Source organism: Salmo salar, chromosome ssa06 (assembly GCF_905237065.1).
Source record: "Salmo salar chromosome ssa06, Ssal_v3.1, whole genome shotgun sequence".
NCBI lineage: Eukaryota > Metazoa > Chordata > Actinopteri > Salmoniformes > Salmonidae > Salmo > Salmo salar.
Window position 1 is genome coordinate 54869943 of NC_059447.1, and position 24028 is coordinate 54893970.

Below are 24028 nucleotides of genomic sequence, written 5' to 3' on the forward strand. Positions count from 1 at the left end.
AACTCACAGTGTCAGCTCACTGGGCACAATTATGACTGTCCACATGCTCTGGGATCTGTCTGGGCCCAGAGGCCTGGGGCTAAATTAATGGTCTCCCTAGGTTCGCTGTGTAAATGGACAGGCAGGCAGGCCACAGAGATTTGGGGCCCTGGAAGTGGAGGGTGGTGGGGGTTCAGCAACATCTGTTCAAACAGGACAACCTGTTCCGCTGATGTGGTTTGTGTGTGCGTGTGTGTCTCTCTCTTTCTGTGTGTGTGAGTGCCTGGGTGGGTGGGTGGGTGCGTGCGTGCCTGCATGTGTGTGTGTGTGAGAGAGGCGAAGGAGGTGGAGGGCCCTGATCGAGGCCTTGGAGTTTGCCAAGAGCAAAGGCGGCTCCTGAACAGATTGCAGCACCAGGGGTTCTCGCTAACCTTGGAGCAGAATGAGGGCACTGGAACATTTAGGAGTGGGGGAAAAGGAAGAGGAGGAGAAGGAAGAGGTGTGGATGGAGGAAGAACATGGGGAGAATCAGGGTTGTTAGGGTGTTGCTTATGTTGAGTAATGTTGCACATGTTGAAAAGGACATACAGTGCCTTCAGAAATTATTCATACCGTGACTTATTCACATTTTGTTGTGTTACAGACAGAATTCAAAATGGATAAAAAAAAATGATTTAACCTTTAATTAACTAGGCAATTTAGTTAAGAAAAAATTATTATTTACAATGATGGCCTACACCGGCCAAACCCGGACAATGCTGGGCCAATTGTGCGCTGCCCAATGGGACTCCCAATCATGGCCGGTTGTTATACAGCCTGGATATGAACCAGGGTGTCTGTAGTGACGCATCTAGCACTGAGATGCAGTGCCTTAGACCTCTGCACCACTCGGGAGCCCAATTTTTCTCACCCATCTACACGCAAACCCCATAAGGAAGAATTGAAACATGTTTTTAGAAATGTTTGCAAATTTATTTTAAATGAAATAGAGAAATATCTCATCTACATTACTATTCACACCCCTGTGTCAATACATGTTAGAATAACATTTTGCAGAGATTACAGCTGAAAGTATTTCTGAGTAAATCTCTAAGAGTTTTGCACACCTGGATTGTACACTATTTGCACAAGTTGGTCATTGCTAGCGAGCCATTTTCAAGTTTAAGTTAAAACTGTAACTGGGCTGTTAAACATTCAACGTCATCTTGGTAAGTAACTCCAATGTTAATTTGGCCTTGTGTTTTATGTTTTTGTCCTGCTGAAAGGTACATTAGTCTCCCAGGGTCTATTGGAAAGAAGACTGTACCAGGTTTTTCTCTTGGATTTTGCCTGTGCTTAGCTGTAGTCCGTTTATTTTATCCTAAAAAAACAATAATCCCCATAACATGATGCAGGCACACTATGCTTGAAATATTAAGAGTGGTACTCTGTGATGTTTTGTGTACAAACATAAAGCTTTGTATTCAGGACATTAAGTTAAGTTCTTTGCCAAATGTTTTGCAGTTTTACTTTAGTGCCATATTGCAAACAAGATGCATGTTTTGGAATATTTTTATTCTGTACTAGTGTCATATCTACAGTCGTGGCCAAAAGTTTTGAGAATGACACAAATATTAATTTCCACAAAGTTTGCTGCTTCAGTGTCTTTAGATATTTTTGTCAGATGTTACTATGGAATACTGAAGTATAATTACAAGCATTTCATAAGTGTCAAAGACTTTTATTGACAATTACACGAAGTTGATGCAAAGAGTCAATATTTGCAGTGTTGACCCTTCTTTTTAAGACCTCTGCAATCCGCCCTGGCATGCTGTCAATTAACTTCTGGGCCACAACCCGACTGACGGAAGCCCATTCTTGCATAATCAATTCTTGGAGTTTGTCAGAATTTGTGGGGTTTTGTTTGTCCACGCGCCTCTTGAGGATTGACCACACGTTCTCAATGGGATTAAGGTCTGGGGAGTTTCCTGGCCATGGACCCAAAATATCAATGTTTTGTTCCCCGAGCCACTAAGTTATCACTTTTGCCTTATGGCAAGGTGCTCCATCATGCTGGAAAAGGCATTGTTCGTCACCAAACTGTTCCTGGATGGTTGGGAGAAGTTGCTCTTGGAGGATGTTTTGGTACCATTCTTTATTCATGGCTGTGTTCTTAGGCAAAATTGTGAGTGAGCCCACTCCCTTGGCTGCGATGCAACCCCACATATGAATGGTCTCAGGATGCTTTACTGTTGGCATGACACAGGACTGATGGTAGCGCTCACCTTGTCTTCTCCGGACAAGCTTTTTTCCGGATGCCCCGAACAATCGGAAAGGGGATTCATCAGAGAAAATTACTTTACCCCAGTCCTCAGCAGTCCAATCCCTGTACCTTTTGCAGAATATCAGTCTGTCCCAGATGTTTTTCCTGGAGAGAAGGGGCTTCTTTGCTGCCCTTCTTGACACCAGGCCATCCTCCAAAGTCTTCGCCTCACTATGCGTGCAGATGCACTCACACCTGCCTTCTGCCATTCCTGAGCAAGCTCTGTACTGGTGGTGCCCCGATCCCGCAGCTGAATCAACTTTAGGAGACGGTCCTGGCGCTTGCTGGACTTTCTTTGGCACCCTGAAGCCTTTTTCACAACAATTGAACTGCTCTCCTTGAAGTTCTTGATGATCCGATAAATGGTTGATTTAGGTGCAATCTTACTGGCAGCAATATCCTTGCCTGTGAAGCCCTTTTTGTGCAAAGCAATGATGACGGCACGTGTTTCCTTGCAGGTAACCATGGTTGACAGAGGAAGAACAATGATTCCAAGAACCACCCTCCTTTTGAAGCTTCCAGTCTGTTATTCGAACTCAATCAGCATGACAGAGTGATTTCCAGCCTTCTCCTCGTCAACACTCACACCTGTGTTAACGAGAGAATCACTGACATGATGTCAGCTGGTCCTTTTGTGGGTGGCAGGGCTGAAATGCAGTGGAAATGTTTTGGGGGATTCAGTTCATTTGCATGGCAAAGAGGGACTTTGCAATTAATTGTTATTCCTCTGATCACTCTTCATAACATTCTGGAGTATATGCAAATTGCCATTATACAAACTGAGGCAGCAGACTTTGTGAAAATTAATATTTGTCATTCTCAAAACGTTTGGCCACGACTGTACTCCCGCTCCCCCTCTCTGGCGCTTATTGTCGCCAGTTTACTTATTATTACACACTCCTGCCACCATCGTTACGCACACCTGCACCTCATGAGACTCACCTGTCATTTCTATGATTACCTCCCCTATATCTGTTACTCCCTTTGGTTCTTTCCCCAGGCAGTATTAGTTATATTTCTCATGTCCAGACGCTACTCTTGTTTTGTATTGGTCCATGTTCTATTTCTTATTAAATTCACCCCCTGTACTTGCTTCCTGACTCCCAACACAAGCGTTAGAACAGGCTTCCAGCTGATGGCGAAACTCAAGTCGCACTGAATTATTTCTGTCTCATGCACCAATTCATGTTGTTACTCCTATGACCAGAGAAAGTAAAATATTTGTTGATATTAAAAAAGATACAAGCCGCTAATAATAACAACTTAAGCTTATCGGAACACTTTACGATACTCATTCATTGCAGCTGCAGTGCTGGTTGTAGCGTAAGTGGAAGTAGAGAGAGTGCATTTTATGGCTTATAAAAGTGTTGAAAAAAGTGACAGTGCTGAATGACAACTTAAACATGAACTTACTCATAAAAACAGCAGCTATTTGCTATATTCGTTGAGTCATGGTTTTAAAAGTATTGAAATCTGAAAGTATCAACTTTACTGTATGTTCTTTTTACAGTCTATGGTTCGAGGGAACTGTGCAGACATGGTGATCTGAGCTATCTGACGGGCCAGCAGTAGCCCTATAGGTGCAGTTGATTTGCTCTGTAGGCCTGCCGGGTAGGCAGAGTTCTACTTTCAGACATATAAAATGGTTCAAAATGGGAACACTTTGCCTTCCCAGCGCGAAGGCTACTGAATCAAGTGCACCTACCACAAACAGCACAAAACAAATAAACAAAAATATACAGGCAAGGCTTTATTGTTGGGTTTTTTACAGAAATGTTTTGTGATCGAACAAGGAATGCATTGGAGATAGATCAGTCGATCGCAAACGACTGGTTGGTGACCCCTATTCTAGAGAGAAATCATATCAAGAAAGCACGAGAGACATCAAATCAAAAACAAACTGTGGGACCCTGTAAGTAGTTTTCAATAGGCAAATATTCAAACTAGTTCAGCGTAGAAAACGTGGTAATTAACTAAAATAACCAGAATCCATTGTCCCTGTTCTTACCGGCCCTGCTGGATTTACACAGAACGCATGAGAGGAATGTACTTAACACAATGACGAGAGGGAGAGAGACAGTTCGTGACATAGCTCTACCTGATTGATAGTTGTACTAGTAGCGTATTGGGAGGAGAGGAAAACTTGGAACACTTTAATATTGCATGGCAGCTGGATAGGTCATATGTTTGGTCTGAGGGCGCTAGCATAGACAACTGACCCCGAAGATAGATTTTTTTTTATTCTCAAAAGCATTTATTTTTTAATATCCATCAATCCCTTCTCTTCAAATCAATAGGCTAATATGAACCCACTCTGATCTTATACAAATCCGGGGCCTGTCAAAAGCAAGGAGCACTGGATTGTCTTGAGTCTGAAAGCATAGATAGATCTCTCTCCCTTCCTCTCTTTCCCTCGTTCTCTCACTCTCTCTCTCGCTCACTATCATGCTGTCTCTCGCTCTCTCTCTCCCTTCCTCTCCCTCGCTCTCTTCTCTTTCGTTCCCATCTGTCGTGTAAAATCAAAGGGGTGTTCCCTCAGATCTGACTGTTGTCACAGGCTCTCTGCTCTACCTCCGGTCTAAGCCACACTACTCAAATAGCCCAGGGTAGCTTTCTGATACTCTGTCCATGACTCACACACACTGTCACCACCACAGAATACATATATGGTATAGGAAAAAGAATAGATGAGCACACTGGTTACATTTGATCTAGGCAATAAATAGCTGACATAAAATTATACAGTATTATACAGTATTACCTATTAATCATATACAACATGAGAGTAATAACCCGGGCTGTATTATTATAGTGTTTTTATATTACTGTAGCCGTACAGTAGTTATATATTTATATGTATAATTGACTTGACGGCTTCAGTCTGACCGTTCCATCAGATATGAAGACCGTGCCTGCTAAAAATAAAACAGCCCATCTAAAATATATATATCACGGTGTTTGATATATGGCAAAATGACAACACTTGAGGAATTTCTACCATTTCTCATTTGTTAAATGTTTGATAGGCTTTTATGAGATAAAATGCTGCTAGGTGCAGTGTTGGCCCGTATTGACGTTATTCATTAGCCTGAATGATTCAGAATGGGAGATACACAATCTAAATTCTGCTCCTCCTCTTTCTACCTTTCTGGATCGTGAGTAAGTGGTTTGATTTAATCTTGGGTTTGATGTTTTGGAATTGAATACCACTCCAGGTAGCAGGTAGAAGATTGTGCCTCTAGCAGTGGCTGAGCAGTGTGAGTTTGTGTGTTTGACCTTTACCGCAGAATGTTACTGTTATTGTCTCTGCCAGGAGGGGACAACGGAAGGTGTGTATAATAAGTGTGTACTCTGTGTGTGTCTTTTTTTGCTCTTGGATTAGTTTTCTATTTAGATAATACAGTAAGATTCCTATGTTATATTTCTATGTACAAACTTTGAACGATTCCCTGGTCAGCTACATGACCAAGTCTGCAGCATTGTTTATATCTCACTGGACCATAGGACCATGTGCGGTCAGATGCGGTCATGTAGCTTGATCTCACTAAGACCACAGAGGGTTCTGATTTACTTGGGCTGTGTTCCAAATGGCAATGGGTCATTGTCAAAAGTAGTGCACTAAATAGTGAATAGGGTGACATTTGGGAAGCAGAGTTTGGCTTCGGTGTTCTGTGTTTTAGTGGTCTGACTCGTCTGTTAGAATCGGACACCCTTTCCTGCTCAGGCTGCACAGAGGTCACTGGGGCTTCCAGTCAGATTTGCCTTTGTGATTCCTCTAAAGGAAAGAGTAACAAACTGGGCCTTTGTCAGACTACAGGTCCTCCTCCTCCCCCACATATCCCCACCCCTCCTCCTCCTCCTGCCATACAGAGGGAGACTCAGACTTCCCAGACTCCCCGGCCGCCATCGCACAGGGTCTTCCCCCTTTCCCCCTTTGACCTCTATGCTCAGAAAGAGCCACACAGGGAGAACAAACAGACATGTGATATACTGTTCATCCGCAGGAACTGCAGGGTACATAAGCATGGCCCTAGTAGTGCTGGAGAGAAACTGCACAGCGTGGAAGCATTACCGGAGTGTGTGACTGTGTGGTCCCAACCATTGGTTTTCTTCATCTATCAAACCACATGATACAGAGTTTCAATGCTTTCTTTTCAATGCTACACTAGCTGCAATCGTTTCATGAACAATCTTTTCATGAATATCAATAGACTTTGAAGTGATCCCTATCACTATTTGCACTAGATACAACAGTACTAATATAAATTAATCTATATATATTTCTATATTTTACATGCACACCTATTTTTGGCATGAAGTAGGGCAGGACTGGCTATCTGTGATAAGGCCCACAAAAGAGTAATTTTAAATCCATCTATATCGATGTTAGAGCTATCGTACATTCTACACTGACCACACTATCCTCATCCCAAACAGGGCCAGCACCAGGCATAAGCCGCTATGAGACACCCCAAACCACACAAAAAAAACTCAGTCGGGGTCTCAACTTACTGTTGAGAGTTAGAGTAGTAGAATACACAAGGTGCAAAGTTCAAAGTTTGGTTGTGCATCAGAAATGTTTCTGTTGTTATGTCACTCACTGACAATTAGCCATGTCATCTAACAATTTTTAGATTGGTAAATTATTCTAGCCAGCTATCTATGCTTTTAGTAATCCTGGCCGAATACTGACCAGGCACGCAGGGCTCGAGGCATGCAGGGCACGTGCCCAGGGGCCCTGACATCCAAGGGGCCCCATTGATTTTGTTAGTCATTCTCACTCAGGTATCATTAGCATGGCATAAGTTATGGCAAAATGTGTAGAATAGCAGGAAATTTGCTTTAAAACATAAAAAATGTCTCTCCACCCTATGGAAAAATTGGTAGAGTTTGAGAAAATTTGCTGTAAAACTGATCTTTTTTTTTTTGTCACTGTTCCATGGCAAAATGAGTAGAGTTGCATCAAATTGTTGATAAAATTGCAAAAAAAGTTCTCAGCCCCTTGGCAATAGTAAGAAATTCAAAGGGGGGGGGGGGGTGTATAAACCATGTCTGGTCTATACATACCAAATGACCCGACACAATATATCATACACACACACCCCCCCTGCGCTCCCAAAATAATGTAATTTTTTCACTACAGCAAATTTGGAAGATTACAATTCTGAACCACAACCCTGGCCAGTAATTTAATGAGAGATGTGTAAGAGGCCAACGGCTTTCTTATGATCCAAAATAATTTATAGAATAATAGACAATCTGAGGGGCCTTTAGGCCCAGAATGGATGAGCCACAGGGGGTCTATTGAGTCAGGGGCGGTGGGTGGGGTGTGCAATGAGGGTGGACAGAGGGTCTCTATGGTCTCTATGGAGACCAGGAAGGGGTCGGCGTGGAGACAAGGGGGGTGTCTGTGTCACACAGTCCTTTACCTTGGAATCAGCGCGTCCCTCATTTATCCAGCCCTTAAGAAGGAGGCCATGAGGGGGGCTTGGAATGGGCCATGGCTTAGATGCTCTATATAAAGGACGCTGGGCCTTTCAGACCAGGGTCAAGGGTCAGCTATGGTCACTATGGGGGACTGAGGGTAATGGGTGACCGTTGTCAAACTGAGAATGAAAAGAGGGAGAAAAGTAGAGTGGCAGCATTAAAATCTGAGAGAATGGAGAATGAGGTCGTAGTGTTTGTGTGTGTGTGTGTGGGTGTGTGTACTGTAAAAATGTAACTCTGCCACATAGTATTTGGTCCCAGTCTAAAAAGAGTAAAATGTGTAGTTAATGGTAAATGGTATTTTAGGCCATCTAGACCTGCTCTCCTTCTCCCTGGGCATGCCTTCAAAAGTCTGTGGACACATGCTCATCGAACATCTCATTCCAAAATCATGGGCATTAATATGGAGTTGGTCCTCCCTTTGCTGCTATAACAGTCTCCACTCTTCTGGGAAGGCTTTCCACTAGATGTTGGAACATTGCTGCGGGGACTTGCTTCCATTCAGCCACAAGAGCATTAGTGAGGTCAGGCACTGATGTTGGGAGATTAGGCCTGGTTCGCAGTCGGCATTCCAATGAATTGCAAATGGTGTTCGATGGGGTTGAGGTCATGGCTCTGTGCAGGCCAGTCAAGTTCTTCCACACCAATCTCAACAAACCATTTCTGTATGGACCTCGCTTTGTGCACGGGGGCATTGGCATGCTGAAAGAGGAAAGGGCCTTCCCCTAACTTTTGCCACAAAGTTGGAAGCACAGCATCGTCTAGAATGTCATTGTATGCTGTAGCATTAAGATCTCCCTACACTGGAACTAAGGGGCCTAGTCCGAATAATTATCGTCAACAAAATAATTTGTGGGCCTGGAGATTGTGCTTTTCTTGCAAAGCTGAAAACTGAAAATAAAATATTGTTGACTTTTATTCCCATGGTCCACCCCTGCTGTTGAAGAACCTGTTTTGTCTTAGAATTGTTTAGTTTTATTTAGTTATTTTCTACAGGACCACACCTCTAAACCAGGTGGTGTAGATCGGAAAAACTTCCATAGCGTTACAATCGTACTCTAGCAAGAGTACATTCTTTCAGTAATGTACAGTGCCTTCAGAAAGTATTCACACCCCTTTACTTTTTCCAAATGTTGTTGTGTTACAGCCTGACTTTAGAATTGATTAAATTGAGGTTATGTGCCACTGATCTATACAATGGTGGTTCTAATCCTGAATTCTGATTGGTTAAAACCGCATTCCAGACAGTGCCTATTTCACAAGTTACCACCAGCTAAATCTATGATCTTAAAATGCCTATTTACTCTGTTGCATTTGACTGCGCAATCCACTGTCTCTTCAGCCAAGCCAATCAATTTCTAAACTTGATCTCCACTATAAAAAGCATCTAGACATTATCTCACATTTCTCACAGCAAGATTTGTATAAACCTTGCTGTCTGTCTCCCCGACATTCGCAACATTGTTTCAATATTCAAATTTGATCTCCAGCTGTACCAAAGTAATGAACGTATCGGGAGTCGGGACGAGACAGACAGGCAGGCAGCGTTTCTCAGCCAGTCGAAATATTGAATCATTTGGCATAATTTTTATGTATATATACAAATAAATGTAAATTGAAAAAGGTCAAACGAAACGAAGTGCACCTAGTTTGCAGTCTTTGCAACTTCAGTTTGAAGTGATTGTGTTTGCTGTGTTATTGGCTAGCTCTTCTGAACACCAGTGTCCTGACGAGAGAGCACATTTTCAATGCCAGGTGAAATCGCACCTCATTAGCTCATTGTTATGGATGTATCCAAATAAATGTCACTAGAAAACAGCTTAAACAAATGCAAATGCAGCTACTGTTGTTATTCTGGCTGCACTGTTTGACGTGACTGTATGTTAGATGTAGTTGGCTGGCAAGCTAGCAAGCAAGGGATGAGAATGTTGCCCTCCAGTATGGCAATGGAACATTTAGAACGAACGACTGGGTCGTGTCCATAGATACAGAACAAAAAGACTGAACGACTGGGTTGTGTCTCTGGCACCTGAACCGATAGAACGAACAACCAGCCGGCTTGGATAGAAACCCTAGATTTGTGTCGGGACAATATCTTGTGAAAGGATGAAATAGTACGAATAAATTCATCAATATAATGTTTTTAATGAAAATATGTCTATCATTATTTGAATATCGTGGTAACCCGTTGAATAAAAGTGATAATACCTTCGAAGCCAGTGTTTGGAGGATACAGTTGAAGTCGGAAGTTTACATGCACCTTAGCCAAATACATTTAAACTCAGTTTTTCACAATTCCTGACATTTAATCCTAGTAAAAATTCCCTGTTTTAGGACAGTTATGATCACCACTTTATTTTAAGAATGTGAAATGTCAGAATAATAGTAGAGAGAATAATTTATTTCAGCTTTTATTTCTTTCATCACATTCCAAGTGGGTCAGAAGTTTACATACACTCAATTAATATTTGGTAGCATTGCCTTTAAATGGTTTAACTTGGGTGAAACGTTTTGGGTAGCCTTCCACAAGCTTCCCACAATAAGTTGGGTGAATTTTGGTCATTCCTCCTGACAGAGCTGGTGTAACTGAGTCAGGTTTGTAGGCCTCCTTGCTCGCACACGTTTTTTCAGTTCTGCCCACACATTTTCTATAGGATTGAGGTCAGGGCTTTGTGATGGCCACTCCAATACCTTGACCTTAAGCCATTTTGCCACAACTTTGGAAGTATGCTTGGGGTCATTGTCCATTTTGAAGACCCATTTGCAAACAAGCTTTAACTTCCTGACTGATGTCTTGAGATGTTGCTTCAATATACCCACATCATTTTCCTCCCTCATGATGCCATCTATTTTGTGAAGTGCACCAGTCCCTCCTGCAGCAAAGCACCCGCACAACATGATGCTGCCACCCCCGTGCTTCACGGTTGGGATGGTGTTCTTTGGCTTGTAAGCCTTTCCCTTTTTCCTCCAAACAGTTCCATTTTTGTTTCATCAGACCAGATGACATTTCTCCACATTTGTCTTTGTCCCCATATGCAGTTGCAAACTGTAGTCTGGCTTTTTTTTATGGCGGTTTTGGAGCAGTGGCTTCCTTTCTGAGCAGCCTTTCAGGTTATGTCGATGTAGGACTTGTTTTACTGTGGATATAGATACTTTTGTACCTGTTTCCTCCAGCATCTTCACAAGGTCCTTTGCTGTTGTTCTGGGATTGATTTGCACTTTTTGCACAAAAGTATGTTCATCTCTAGGAGACAGAATGCGTCTCCTTACTGAGCGGTATGACGGCTGCGTGGTCCCATGGTGTTTATACTTGTGTACTATTGTTTATACAGATGAACGTGGTACCTTCAGGCGTTTGGAAATTGCTGCCAAGGATGAACCAGACTTGTAGAGGTCTACAATTTATTTTCTGAGGTGTTGGCTGATTTCTTTGATTTTTCCATGATGTCAAGCAATGAGGCACTGAGTTTGAAGGTAGACCATTAAATACATCCACAGGTACACCTCCAATTGACTCAAATGATGTCAATTAGCCTATCAGAGGTTTCTCAAGCCATGACATAATTTCCTGGAATTTTCCAAGCTGTTTAAAAGCACAGTCAACTTAGTGTATGTAAACTTCTGACCCACTGGAATTGTGATACAGTGAATTATAAGTGAAACAATCTGTCTGTAAACAATTGTTGGAAAAATGACTTGTGTCATGCACAAAGTAGATGTCTTAAGCAACTTGCCAAAACTATAGTTTGTTAACAAGACATTTGTGGAGTGGTTGAAAAACGAGTTTTAATGACTCCAACCTAAGTGCATGTAAACTTCCGACTTCAACTGTATATTGGCACGGTTTGCCAATATACAACACCTGTGCCAATATATCCTCCAAACACCGGCTTCTCGGGCATTATCACTTAATTGTGTGTAGATTAGAGTTTGTATTTATTTAATCCATTTTGAATTCAGGCTGTAACACAACAAAATGTGGAATATGTCAAGGGGCTCTGGTCAAAAGTAGTGTACTATATAGGGAATAGCGTACCATTTGGGACACCATTATGTGTTATGAAGTACTCTGGGGATCGGCCGGTGACAGGGAGAGCAGACAAACAAACTCTCACAGTAATGTGTTTTTCGCGATGCCTTCCATTTTGCAAGATGTGACCGCCTCTGGCTCTTCATTTCCAACCAGTCCATCACATTGGTTCTGGTCCATCCATAAGATAGATGCCTCTTGTTGGCTTTAAAATAGAATAATGTATGTATTATTCATGTAGTGCCAGCCCAGAGGTGCTCATTAAACTTTACACAGCAAATGGAGAAGACAGACTCATATTAAATGTCTATCCTCTCACAGATGTCTGATTATCGATATTTAAAAGAGAAAGGAGTGGGTTCTCTTCTTACCATGCCCCACTGAGCTCGGTTTGAGCTTTGAGTTGACAGAGAGAAGTTTGAACTACAGTATATGCTGTATCTGTACAGCGTTCTACAGTAATTGCTTATATATGTAGGCTATCTATCTGTGCAGTGGTGCAGAGTCTTAAACACAGAGTCTGAAATAGCCGCCTGTTCCTTTTAATAGCCAGGCAACAGAACACATTTCAGCAAATAAATGGCTATTTCACATAAACGCCGGGTCTAAATGAATAGTTTACAAGATTACCATGAATTATCATGACTTGTTTACGAGGTTTAATGTTTGATTTGTTACATTAAATAATTCAGTAATGACAAAAAAAATGCAGCAATAATCAATTTTTAATTGCCAATCGCCAGAACTGCTACCTAACTGGCAAGCACAAAAGCAGTCAACAACTTCGGGAGTACAGGCCCCAGAAATCGTCCAATTGCCCTCTAGTGGTGAACATAAAAACTGCAGAAAATGCACAGTCAAAGAGGAGAACAATTATTTTCCAAAATAGAGGAATACTAAGACTAAAGAAATGTGATACATGATAACACATTAGTGCACGAAATTAAGAAATTGATTCAAATGTTGGAAGTGAAAGCTAGAATTAAACAATTTACTATGCAATTTAGCAAAAGCTGTGTGATAAGGAAATAGACACCTGGCTCAAATAGAAGCCTGTCTCTAAAAGGTGCCTGATGTGTTCAGTGATTTAAGCAAATAAACGCCTGGCTGTTAAATGAAGTTTTATGGTATACCATTCTTTAAGTTATGAGCACTTTGAGACTTTGAAAAATCACCCAGCAATACTATATTGAAAGGTTTTGACTAAGTTCTTTGAATGTAAGCTGGTATATAGCTGGTAACAGTTTTTTTTATTTAAAAGGATCATTTCATGTTCTAATCCCATTGGACCGATTGCACACTATTACACTAAGCTCAGCTTTAACTTGGTAACACTAACAAGCATGATGATTATAGCTAGTAGCTGGCTGGGATTCTAAAATATTCTATTCTCATTCCAAATTCTTATTCTCATTCCATATTCTCATTCCAAACTTGAATGAGCTTACGCTGATACCTAACCTCTAACAGGCACATTCCTTCTGATCAATATTGACACCCTCATAGGGCCTACTGCTGCAACATGAGGTCAGAAAGAGGTTAAGGGACTGACAAAAACTATAGTCTGATAACGCTGAGCTTCACTAACATCTCAATGTGCCTGCAACAGCAGTACAGTAGATGGGGGAAAATAGCACAGCACACAGAGGGAATCTTTCACAGGCAGGCAGCGATGAGAACATGAAATGGGCTCGGGATTGAACTTCCATGAACCCGGCACCCCAGCAGGGGATCCATTTCTGAGTAATTAAAAATGCATTCATAAGCACCCCATGGTTTCTCTGCTCCCTCCGTGTTTGAAGTGCCACTGTATGATGCCGAATGTCATATAATACCAGATGCTCATCTTCCTGCAATGATCAAGCTGATGCTCCCAGCTCTCCTCTCTCCGCCTGCAGTATTTTCTGTCACTTTGAACGGCTTCACACTGATGTACATAACATTACACTGGGCATATGGGTTAAAAGAGATGCCACAGTAAAGTGCCTAAGAGCGGACTGCAACAAAAACATGTTAGCAATAGACATGCCAGACAAAGTGAGAAGTTATTGATGCAGAATGATTCTAGCTCAATTCTTGCTATGGGTTAAAAAGACACCAGAGCAACGTGTAAGAGTAGGCAGCAACCAAAATATGGGGAAGGTTATCAATAGAGATACTGTAAGGTGAGAGGTGAGTGATTCAGACATATGTTATGTAGATCTAAGCTATATTCCAAAATGAACAAATGTGTAGCACATTATATTCTGTCGATATTCTGTTCTATTCATGATTTAGAAATTGTAAACCTTTCAGAGTTGTGAGAAAGAGGAAATGAAACCAGGCATCAATTACAGTAATTTAGGTTTGTCACCAGAGTCTTATTGGGAATTAATGTACAGACAGAGGTTGATCTCAGGTAAGAATCTGAGACTCACCTATAGGTCTACATTCAGTTCCGGAACAGAGTAGTCTAAGTCAGTCATACTGTGTCCTGCTATAGGCACAGTCGCACAGGTTTGTGTCCCAAATGGCACCCTCTTCCCTACTTTTGACGAGAGCAGGGCTCTAATGGCTCACACACTCAACTGCATCTGACAACCTGATACTCACTCTTTTGTCTGCTCGTCGAGTTTGATTACATGGAATCCTGCCTTGGCCCGGATATATGCCGGTGCTGTGTTGGCCTACCAGGTGCACTGGTATGTTGGCTGCGAGCCACACTGGATGAGAGGAGACTAAACACGATGGTGACTTGATGAAAGAAAGAGTGCAGTCACAGCGTCAAACATAAGCCCCTACATGCAGGCGTTTGGAAACAGCATGGAGAGATTGCAGGGGGCCTAGGAACTCGGCTGACACACACACACACACACACACACACACACACACACACACACACACACACACACACACCTCTGGGGAGAGAACAGAAGTCCAGACTACATACATGTTTGTGGTGAAGGTCATGTGGAGGCTAACTGTCTTTGAGGACAGCAGTCTGTTGGCCTCAATGTAACAGTAGCATGGAACATATAATTTGCTATAAATAGTTTTGTTAGTGAAGCACCGTACACACTCAAGTTATAGAACTGGAGTGCAACAGATTTGTCACAAAGGTTGTGATACAAGGGAGGGGTTTTCTGCTCAGAAGTAATTACACCCGCGCAATGGTTGTGTAGAATGTTTGTGCAGACAAACTCTCCAATGTATCACAACTATCAGTTGTATTGTATCACAACCATTGTGTCAAATGGGTTGTAGATCAGTTGTACAACCTGAGTGTGTACGGGGCCATAGTTGTGGTGGACAGCCTGACTGATCCTTCATGATACAACCGTCCAACTTTAGCTTCAGCCCCTTGCTGCATGCTAATATACTATGTCTAAATCCCAAATGGCAACTTATTTTGTTATATGGTTCACAAGCATTGACCAGCGGAATGCCTATGTACTGTTCCACCTGAAAAGTCACTGCGCATCCCTGTTCCATCAGCCCAGCCAGGCAATTTATACATGAATTTGATCTCCACTGTGAAAAAAAAAACCATCTAGACATGATCTCCCTTTCCCTTTGGCTAGTGTGTAACGTGCGTTGTATAGAGGGGACCAAGGCGCGGCGTGTTGATTGCTCATGATTATACTTTAATGAAAACTCAACACTTCTACAAAGAAACAAATCGACAGCAAACAGTTCTGTCAGGCAGCAGACAACAAAACCGAAAACAACTACCCACAAACACAGTAGAAAAAAAACAACTTAAATATGATCTCAAATTAGAGGCAACGAGGACCAGCTGCCTCCAATTGGAGCTCAACCTGCCAAAAAACATAGAAATAGAAACCTAGAATATAACATAGAAATAGAAAACATAGAAAACCACCCCAAAACACCCCCTGTCACACCCTGACCTACTCTACTATAGAAAATGACATATTACTAGGGTAAGGACGTGACATAGTGTTTGGTTTGCAACAGTGGAGGTTTGTTTAAATCTTGCTGTCTGTCTCTCCAACATGTCCCATAGACATATAGAGAATGAACCTGTCGGGACGAGACATAAGGCTTTTTTCAGCCAGTCAAAATCATGAGTCAGCCAATTTTTTGGGGATATATACAAATAAATTATCATTTTGAAGGGATCCTGTTAGCTGTGTAGTTGGCTAGATAGCAAAGGGGAAGAGCCTGCATGGCAAGCATTTTTGTTTGGCATAGCAACCTACCAATAGAACTAAGGGACCAGTTGGCTTGGGTATACTCGTGGAAGGATGAAATAGCATGAACAAATTCATCAAAATAAAGTTTTAAATGAAAATGTGCCAATTGCTATATTAATATGTAGGTAACCACTGTATAAAAATGATAATGCCCTCAAAGCCGTGGTTAGGAGGATATAGTGGCATGGTTTGACTTGACTTTTACTCGACTTCGTCTCGGGCCTAACACCTGTGCCAATAAATCCTCCAAAACACGGCTTCTCAGGAATTATCAAGTATTTGTTATAATTTATAAATGTAATGTTAATTTTTGTGTACAGAGCACTCTGTGAACGGCGCAATATCAATTGCAATATCAATCTCGCTTCAGATGCCACTCTTCGCTCTGAGCTGAGATAGAGTATGTGAAATCTGACACATCTTTTGTATAGGGAGCGACACTTCACATTTTCTGGCCTATCCAGACAAATTATCGATATCCTCTGGCTGTGAAACTCAAACCCCCGCTTGAAATATGGCATATGCAATGGGAGAATCTAGAGGAATGCAAGGATAGTGGTACCATGTTGCTGTGATATTCTCAAACGATTCTCAACATGAAAAAATACTAAATAATTTTGTATAATTGAAACAAGACCACTTACTTTTGGTCAAAGCTGAATTTGTAACAAGTTTGCAGACATTTGAATGGCGTCTTTGCATTGCTCAGAGGACGCTAGGCAGAAAATTCTCAATTGTCAGTTATATGAAATAGTGCCAATTTTGTAGTCACTAAGTATGATCATATTTATTTTATAAGAAAGGTGAAATCTCATAGTTTATCATTTGATTGTTGCTCTATTTAGAAAGCATTTCAAGCCCTATTCCCCCACTTTTGTTGAATAGGAAAAAAATCATAAGATTTTTCATATTTGTATCATAAGTCACCCAGGCATGTTCGCCCACTGAACAATACTTCAGTACCATCCACTCTAATGACAGAGAGAAAGCTCAATATGTCACTGCAGTGTGGCCTTCCCTGTGTCTCAGTTGGTAGAGCATGGTGTGTGCAACACCAGGGTTGTGGGTTTGATTCCCACGGGGGGCCAGTCCAAAAAAAAAAAAAAAGAATGCATGAAATGAAAATGAAATGTATGTATTCACTACTGTAAGTCGCTCTGGATAAGAGCGTCTGCTAAATAAAGTAAATGTCAACCGTCTTTAGAAAAAAATGGTATGGTAAGAGCAGTGCACCTGTTAATGCCAAAAATGTGGTTAAATACATGTACAAAAAAAATAAAAATGTTTGCTGATATTTCTTATATCTCTCAGCATACAATGACATTCTAGATGTTTCACTGCTTCCAACTTTGTTGCAACATTTTGGGGAAGGCCCTTTCCTGTTCCAGCATGACAATGCCCCCATACACAAAGCGAGATCCATACAGAAATGGTTTGTCAAGATCGGTGTGGAAGAACTTGACTGGCCTGCACAGAGCCCTGACCTCAACTGCATCAAACACCTTTGGGGTGAATTGGAACGCCAACTGCGAGCCAGGCCTAATCGCCCAACATCAGTTCCGAACCTCACTAATGCTTTTGTGGCTAAATGGAAGGAAGTCCCCGCAGCAATGTTCCAACATCTAGTGGAAAGTCTTCCCAGAAGAATGGAGGCAGTTATTGCAGAAAAGGGGGGACCAACTACATATTAAGGCCCATGATTTTGGAATGAGATGTTCGACAAGCAGGTGTCCACATACTTTTAGTCAAGTAGTGAATGACCACACACACACACACACACACACACACACACACACACACACACACACACACACACACACACACACACACACACACACACACACACACACACACACACACACACACACACACACACACACACACACACACGGCCTTATTACAGGTGTGAGAGGCTCCTCCATCCATCACCACGGCAGGGGAGCCAGGGCTAGGCAGGCAGAGCGGGGCCACACACAGACACACACATCCTGCCCACCAAGCCAAATCCATCACATTATCCTCTCTGACCTTTCAATGTGCTCTCACCTACTTAGGGCTCCACTTTCTGCCATACTTCCTTCCATGCCTTACATGTGGAGCTGATAGTTAGCTTGTGGTCTCAAATGGCACCATGTTCGCTTTAGACCAGAGCCCATAGCGTGCCATGCGCTCTTACATTTTCCACCTCTTATGTTAGGTCCGGCAATTTATCTGTCTAACATCAACTCGCTTGCACTGACTTGGTAGGGGTGACAATATTTGAGGTGTGTCTTTCAAAAGTGACAATTTCATGCATCGCAAATGGTAAGATTTAAGACAAGCGAAAAGCACAGTGTTCATATGCTCATCGAACAACAGAGGAGATGTGCTTTTTTGTATTTAAAAACATACACTCTTGGATATAGCACACAGATATAGAACCTTTTGGTTCTTTGGACGAGTTTAAAGGGGAATTTCACCCTGGGGGAATCTGGGCTTGTTTTTATCATGTCTGAGGTATTTCTAGGACAGTGAGATGTGTTTCACACATAATTGCCTAGGAGGAAGGCAGGTTAGGGCTTCGCACGCTGAATGATACACCCTATGACGGCTTCCGGTTTATTGATGAGGGGACGAGATCTGAAAATGAACGTAGTATTGTGGCATTTCGCGAAGACTCTATGTTATACTTATTGAACTATACATTTTTGTGGGTGTAGATATGGTTGTCCTTGTTCGATAGAGCCATTGGACGTCTTTCAGCGATGTTCCTAATGGCAGATTCATTGCCAAATATTGCTATAGTCTCTGAACGACTACAACTTGTGTTGGTCGGTGCTTCATGCTGTGGCAACTGTCCCTCCCCCAAGAAGGGCTTTTTTGAAAAGCTGGCAGACACTAACAACAATAATTTGGGCAAAATTGAAAGAACTGACCAGACCACAATGGCTTCAAGTGATTCCTCTCATCGACACGAATTAGATGATGGAGAATCTGTTAGCTACATGGTGACATTCAACCATACATGTTTCAACTGGAGTATAGCAAAGAGGATTCGAAACAAAGAGATGGATTTAGTTTAACCTTAGAAGCTCAGCAACAGCCGACGCAAGCACCAAGGGGGCAGATGACAAATAAGGTGCCTAGCTAAGTAAGTCATTTTTCCTGCAAGCCACCTAGCTAACTTTAGTTTATCTACTGAAACCAATATTTTGTATTGCTGGTTAACGTATTCGTGTGTTACAGTGGCGGAAATATATATTTTTTTGCTAACTTAGCTAGCTAGGTAGCTAGATAAACAATTACTGTTAGCCATATCTATGACAAAAAATAGAAGGGGTTTTACAATAGGAGATCTTTTGTACCTCGATTGTAAAAACCTATTATTTATTTAGTTGTAGATATGGCTTGCTACTAAACAGCAGGCTACAATGTTACAACCAGCAACCTAATGCTAGGTTTACCAGCGAACATTAGCACATGAGTTGGCTAGCTAGTTAGCCTGGTGTCTGCTAACTTGTTATGCGCCATGCCTTGCATTTGTAACTTACATTTACATTTTAGTCATTTAGCAGACACTCTTATCCAGAGCGACTTACAGTATTGAATACATACATTTCATAAAAAAAATTCTCTGTACTGGTCCCCCGTGGGAATCAAACCCACAACCCTGGCGTTGCAAACACCATGCTCTACCAACTGAGCTACACGGGACTTGTTCGCAAAAACGTGTAATTTCAGCAACTCTATGTAATTTTACTAGCTGTAACATAATTGATGAGGGTTGACATTGGTTATGATTATGGCCGTGGATGCATTTCAATCCTCACAAAATTATAGGTATTACGCAAGATAGGATTCCAAACAGACGTAAATAAGAAGTATTGCATATCCAGCAAGCTAGCCAGCTAAGTTTACTATCAAACAGTGAAGAGAAACAATAATACAACAATTTACTGTTGTAAATCTCTAAAACTGAAGCAGGTTTTACTATAAAAATATTTGCCTAAACATGCCTGATAGACAGTATTTACCTACAGCCATGTCTGTCTACCTACCTAGGCTAATTTGCACGGTCTGCTCACTGTGCAAAGGTTGAGGGTTATGCCATATTTCATTCTATATTGTTGTAAAAGGTGTCTCTGCGCATGTACGCATGTTCAACTAGCCTACCTTAATGTTGATGTTATGCTGGCAAGGTTTAAATTACAATAGAATATATATTTTTTTTTTGTCTTACAGAAAATACTGTGTGGTGCCTGGGAGTCTTCCTGGAGTGGATTCTAGATACAGAAACATTATTATTTTGTCTGCATGTGTCATTGTAGCAGAACTGTATCCTGTGAACCTCTCGAGAGATTAGACATTATGCTGGTTTTCATGCAGAAGACTCATGAGGGGCTGAATGGCAGTTTGATCATGACAACACTCCTCCCACAGCTTTACAAGTATTCCCTGAACTTCGCCCTCGATTCGGGGAATCAGGAGTCTCATAAAATGTCTGTGTCCAGTTGCAGAGGGTCAGTTTGAATTTAGAAAATGCACCATTATTAAAATCATTGTTTTGCTCCATAAAGTAATCCAATAATACATGTGCCGCCATCATGTCTATTTCAAGTCTTCTCACATATTGATCAAGACAGGTCTCTGCCATTATGACCTGCAGCACTTTGGGTTGGACTCCAACCTGTCCTAAAACCTCTTAACCAATGAGAGAAGACTTGAAGTAGACAACATGTCTGCAGACATTTTTGGTAAATCATTATCTGGTGTAACAATCTGTAGCTACAGTTCTCTGCACTTGTGTGTCTCTACACCTGAGACACACTCAGACACACTAAACCATATAACATTCTTGTTGAATTTCCCAGTTCTCTTGAGTTAGCATTAAATAGTGTACACTCCCCTGTATTTTAGAATTTGACAAATAAAAATACTTTGGATATCTGAATGTCTAGCATCGGTTTGATGCTACAGAGCCCTGTACAACAATGTTGGAGTAACTAGAATACAGTAGAATACAGCATATACATATGAAATGAGTAAAACAGCATGTAAACATTATTAAAGTGACCAGTGTTCCATTATTAAAGTGACCAGTGATTCCATGGCAATGTACATAGGGCAGCAGCCTCTAAGTTGCAGGGTTGAGTTACAGGGTGGTAGCCGGCTAGTAACTAAGTTCAGGGCAGGGTACTGGGTGGAGGCCGGCTAGTGATGGTTATTTAAAAGTCTGATGGCCTTGAGATAGACAATGTTTTTCATTCTCTCGTTCCCAGCTTTGATGCACCTGTACTGACCTTGCCTTTTGGATGATAGCGGGGTGAACAGGCCATGGCTTTGGTGGTTGATATCCTTGATGATATTTTTGGCATTCCCGGGACATCAGGCAGTGTGTTCCCGGTGATGCGTTGGGCAGACTGCACCACCCTCTGGAGATCCCTGCAGTTGCGGGCAGTGCAGTTGCATTGCCAGGCAGTGTTACAGCCTGACAGTATGCTCTCAATTGTGCATGTGTAAAAGTTTGTGAGGGTCTTAGGGGCCAAGACAAATTTCTTCAGCCTCCTGTGGTTGAAGAGGCGCTGTTGTGCCTTCTTCACCACATCGTCTGTGTGAATGGACCATTTCAGATTGTCAGTGATGTGTACATCGAGGAGCTTCAAGCTTTTCACCTTCTCTATTATGGTTCTGTCGATGTGGTTGGGGGTGTGCTCCCTCTGCTGTCTCCTGAAGTCCACAACCAGCTTCTTCATTTTGTTGATGTTGAGGGAGAGGTCATCTGTCTCGTCATTGTTCGTAATCAGGTCTACTACTGTTGTGTCGTCTGCAAACTTGATGATTGAGTTGGAGGCATGTGTGGCCACGCAGTCATGGGTGAACATGGAGTACAGGAGGGGGCTGAGCACGCACCCCTGCGGGGCCCCTTTGTTGAGGATCAGTGTAATGGAGGTGTTGTTTCCTACCTTCACCACCTGGGAACGGCCCGTCAGGAAGTCCAGGACCCAGTTCCACAGGGTTAAGACCCAGGGCCCTGAGCTTCATGATGTACTTGGGGGTACTATGGTGTTGAAAGCTGAATTGTAGTCAATGAACAGCATTCTTACATAGGTATTCTTCTTGTCCAGATGGGATAGGGCAGTGTGCAGTGTGATGGCAATTGCATCATCTGTGGCTCTATTGGGGCAGTATGCAAATTGAAGTGGGTCTAGGCTGTCAGGTAAGATGGAGGTGAAATTATCCTTAACTAGCCTCAACACACAATAGAAGTGAGTACTACAGGGCAATAGTCCTTTCGTTCAGTTACCTTTGCTTTCTTGGGTACAGGAACAATGGTGAACACCTTAAAGCAAGTGGAGAAAGCAGACTGGGATAGGGAGAGATTGAATATGTTTGTAAACACTGCAGCCAGCCACACTTCTTATGTCAGTCATGGAGAACAAGAGCCCACAGTCTTCGGGGGCGGACCGCGTCGGTGGCACTGTGTTATCCTCAAAGCCGGTGAAGAAGGTGTTTAGTTTGTCCGGGAGCAAGACATAGGTGTCCGTGATGTGGCTGGTTTTTCCTTTTTATTCTGTGATTGTCTGGAGTCCCTGCCCCATACATCTCGTGTCTGAGCTCTTGAATTGCAACCCCAGTTTGTCTCTGTACCGACATTTTGCATGTTTGATTGCCTTAAGGAGGGCATAACTGCACTGTTTGTATTCAACCCAGTCACCTTGCCATAGTTAAATGTGGTGGTTCGCGCTTTCCTTTTTTTTGCGAATGCTGCCATCTATCCACGGTTTTTGGTTTGGGTAGGATTTAATAGTCACAGTGGGAAAAGCATCCCCTATACACCTCCTGATGAACTCAGTCACCGTGTCAGTTTAAATGTCAATGTTATTCTCAGAGGCAACTCGGAACATATCCCAGTCCCAATCTTGAAGCATGGATTCCAATTCATCAGACCAGCATTGAATAGACCTTAACACGCGTACCTCCTGTTTGAGTTTCTGCCTATAGGAAAGGAGGAGAAGAATGGAGTTGTGATCTGATTTGACGAAGGAAGGGCGGGGGAGGGCCTTGTAGCCATCCCAGAAGGGAGAGTAACATTATGTCGAAAGTTTTTTGAAACGCGAATACTACAGGCAATGTGTTAATAGAACTTTGGTAGTGTTTTCCTCAAATTTGCTTTGTTAAAGTCCCCACCTACAGTAATTGCAGCCTCAGGATGAGTGATTTCCAGTTTGCGCAAAGTCCAGTGTAGTTCTTGGCTTGAGGGGGAATATACACGGCTGTGACTATAACCAAAGATAATTCTCTTAGGAGGTAATAAGGTCGGCATTTGATTGTGAGGTATTCTTGGTTGGGTGAACAAAAAGACTTGAGTTCCTGTACATTATCACAATTACACCATGAGTAGTTAATCATGAAACATACACCTCGCCTTTCTTCCCGGAGAGTTCTTTATTCCTGCCTGCACAATGTATTGAGAGCCCAGCTGGCTGTATGGATGGGGACAGTATATCCAGAGAGAGCCATGCCTCTGTGAAACAGAATATGCTATAGTCCCTGATGTCTATGTTATAGTCTCTGATGTCTCTCTGGAATGAGATCGTTGCCCTGAGCTCATCTACTTTAAATTGAGATATCTTAGCAGTCACCTTGTTTAGAGCTAGGGGTTGGAAGCGCATGTTGGTGGAATCACCTACAACAAAATAGACAAAAAATATACAATTTCATTGTATTGATCTCTATTAGACTGGCTAGCTAAGCATACCTAACATGGGCATTTCTCTATTGTCAGCTTATGAATTGGCAGCGATCTTGCTAGCAAGCTGACACTGGCTGAGAACCAACTTACCAACCATAGACGATTCATCATTGCTACCAACACACAAACAGAGGGTGAGTTAGCTATATTGACAATTCAATTTTTGTAACGTTTGGATAACTGTGATGTTTATGATAAAAAACATACTGTTGTTAATATAGTAATGACTATATGCCGTGGCAGAGCCAGGGTGAAATTCCCCTTTAAAGTACGCTTTACTAAAAATGGTTTTATATATAAAC

At 42.1% G+C, this 24028-nt stretch overlaps 1 long non-coding RNA gene across 2 annotated transcripts in view; it reads left to right on the forward strand.

Moving 5' to 3' along the window:
• The first annotated feature begins 5476 nt into the window (after window positions 1-5476).
• The window catches only part of LOC106607904 (uncharacterized), a 158673-nt gene continuing 140121 nt past the window's right edge, over window positions 5477-24028 (forward strand). For both annotated transcript variants that reach the window (XR_001329333.2, XR_006770282.1), the window contains exons 1-2: window positions 5477-5610; window positions 23760-23860. This is a non-coding gene — a long non-coding RNA (uncharacterized lncRNA). The remainder of the gene's footprint in view (window positions 5611-23759; window positions 23861-24028) is intronic.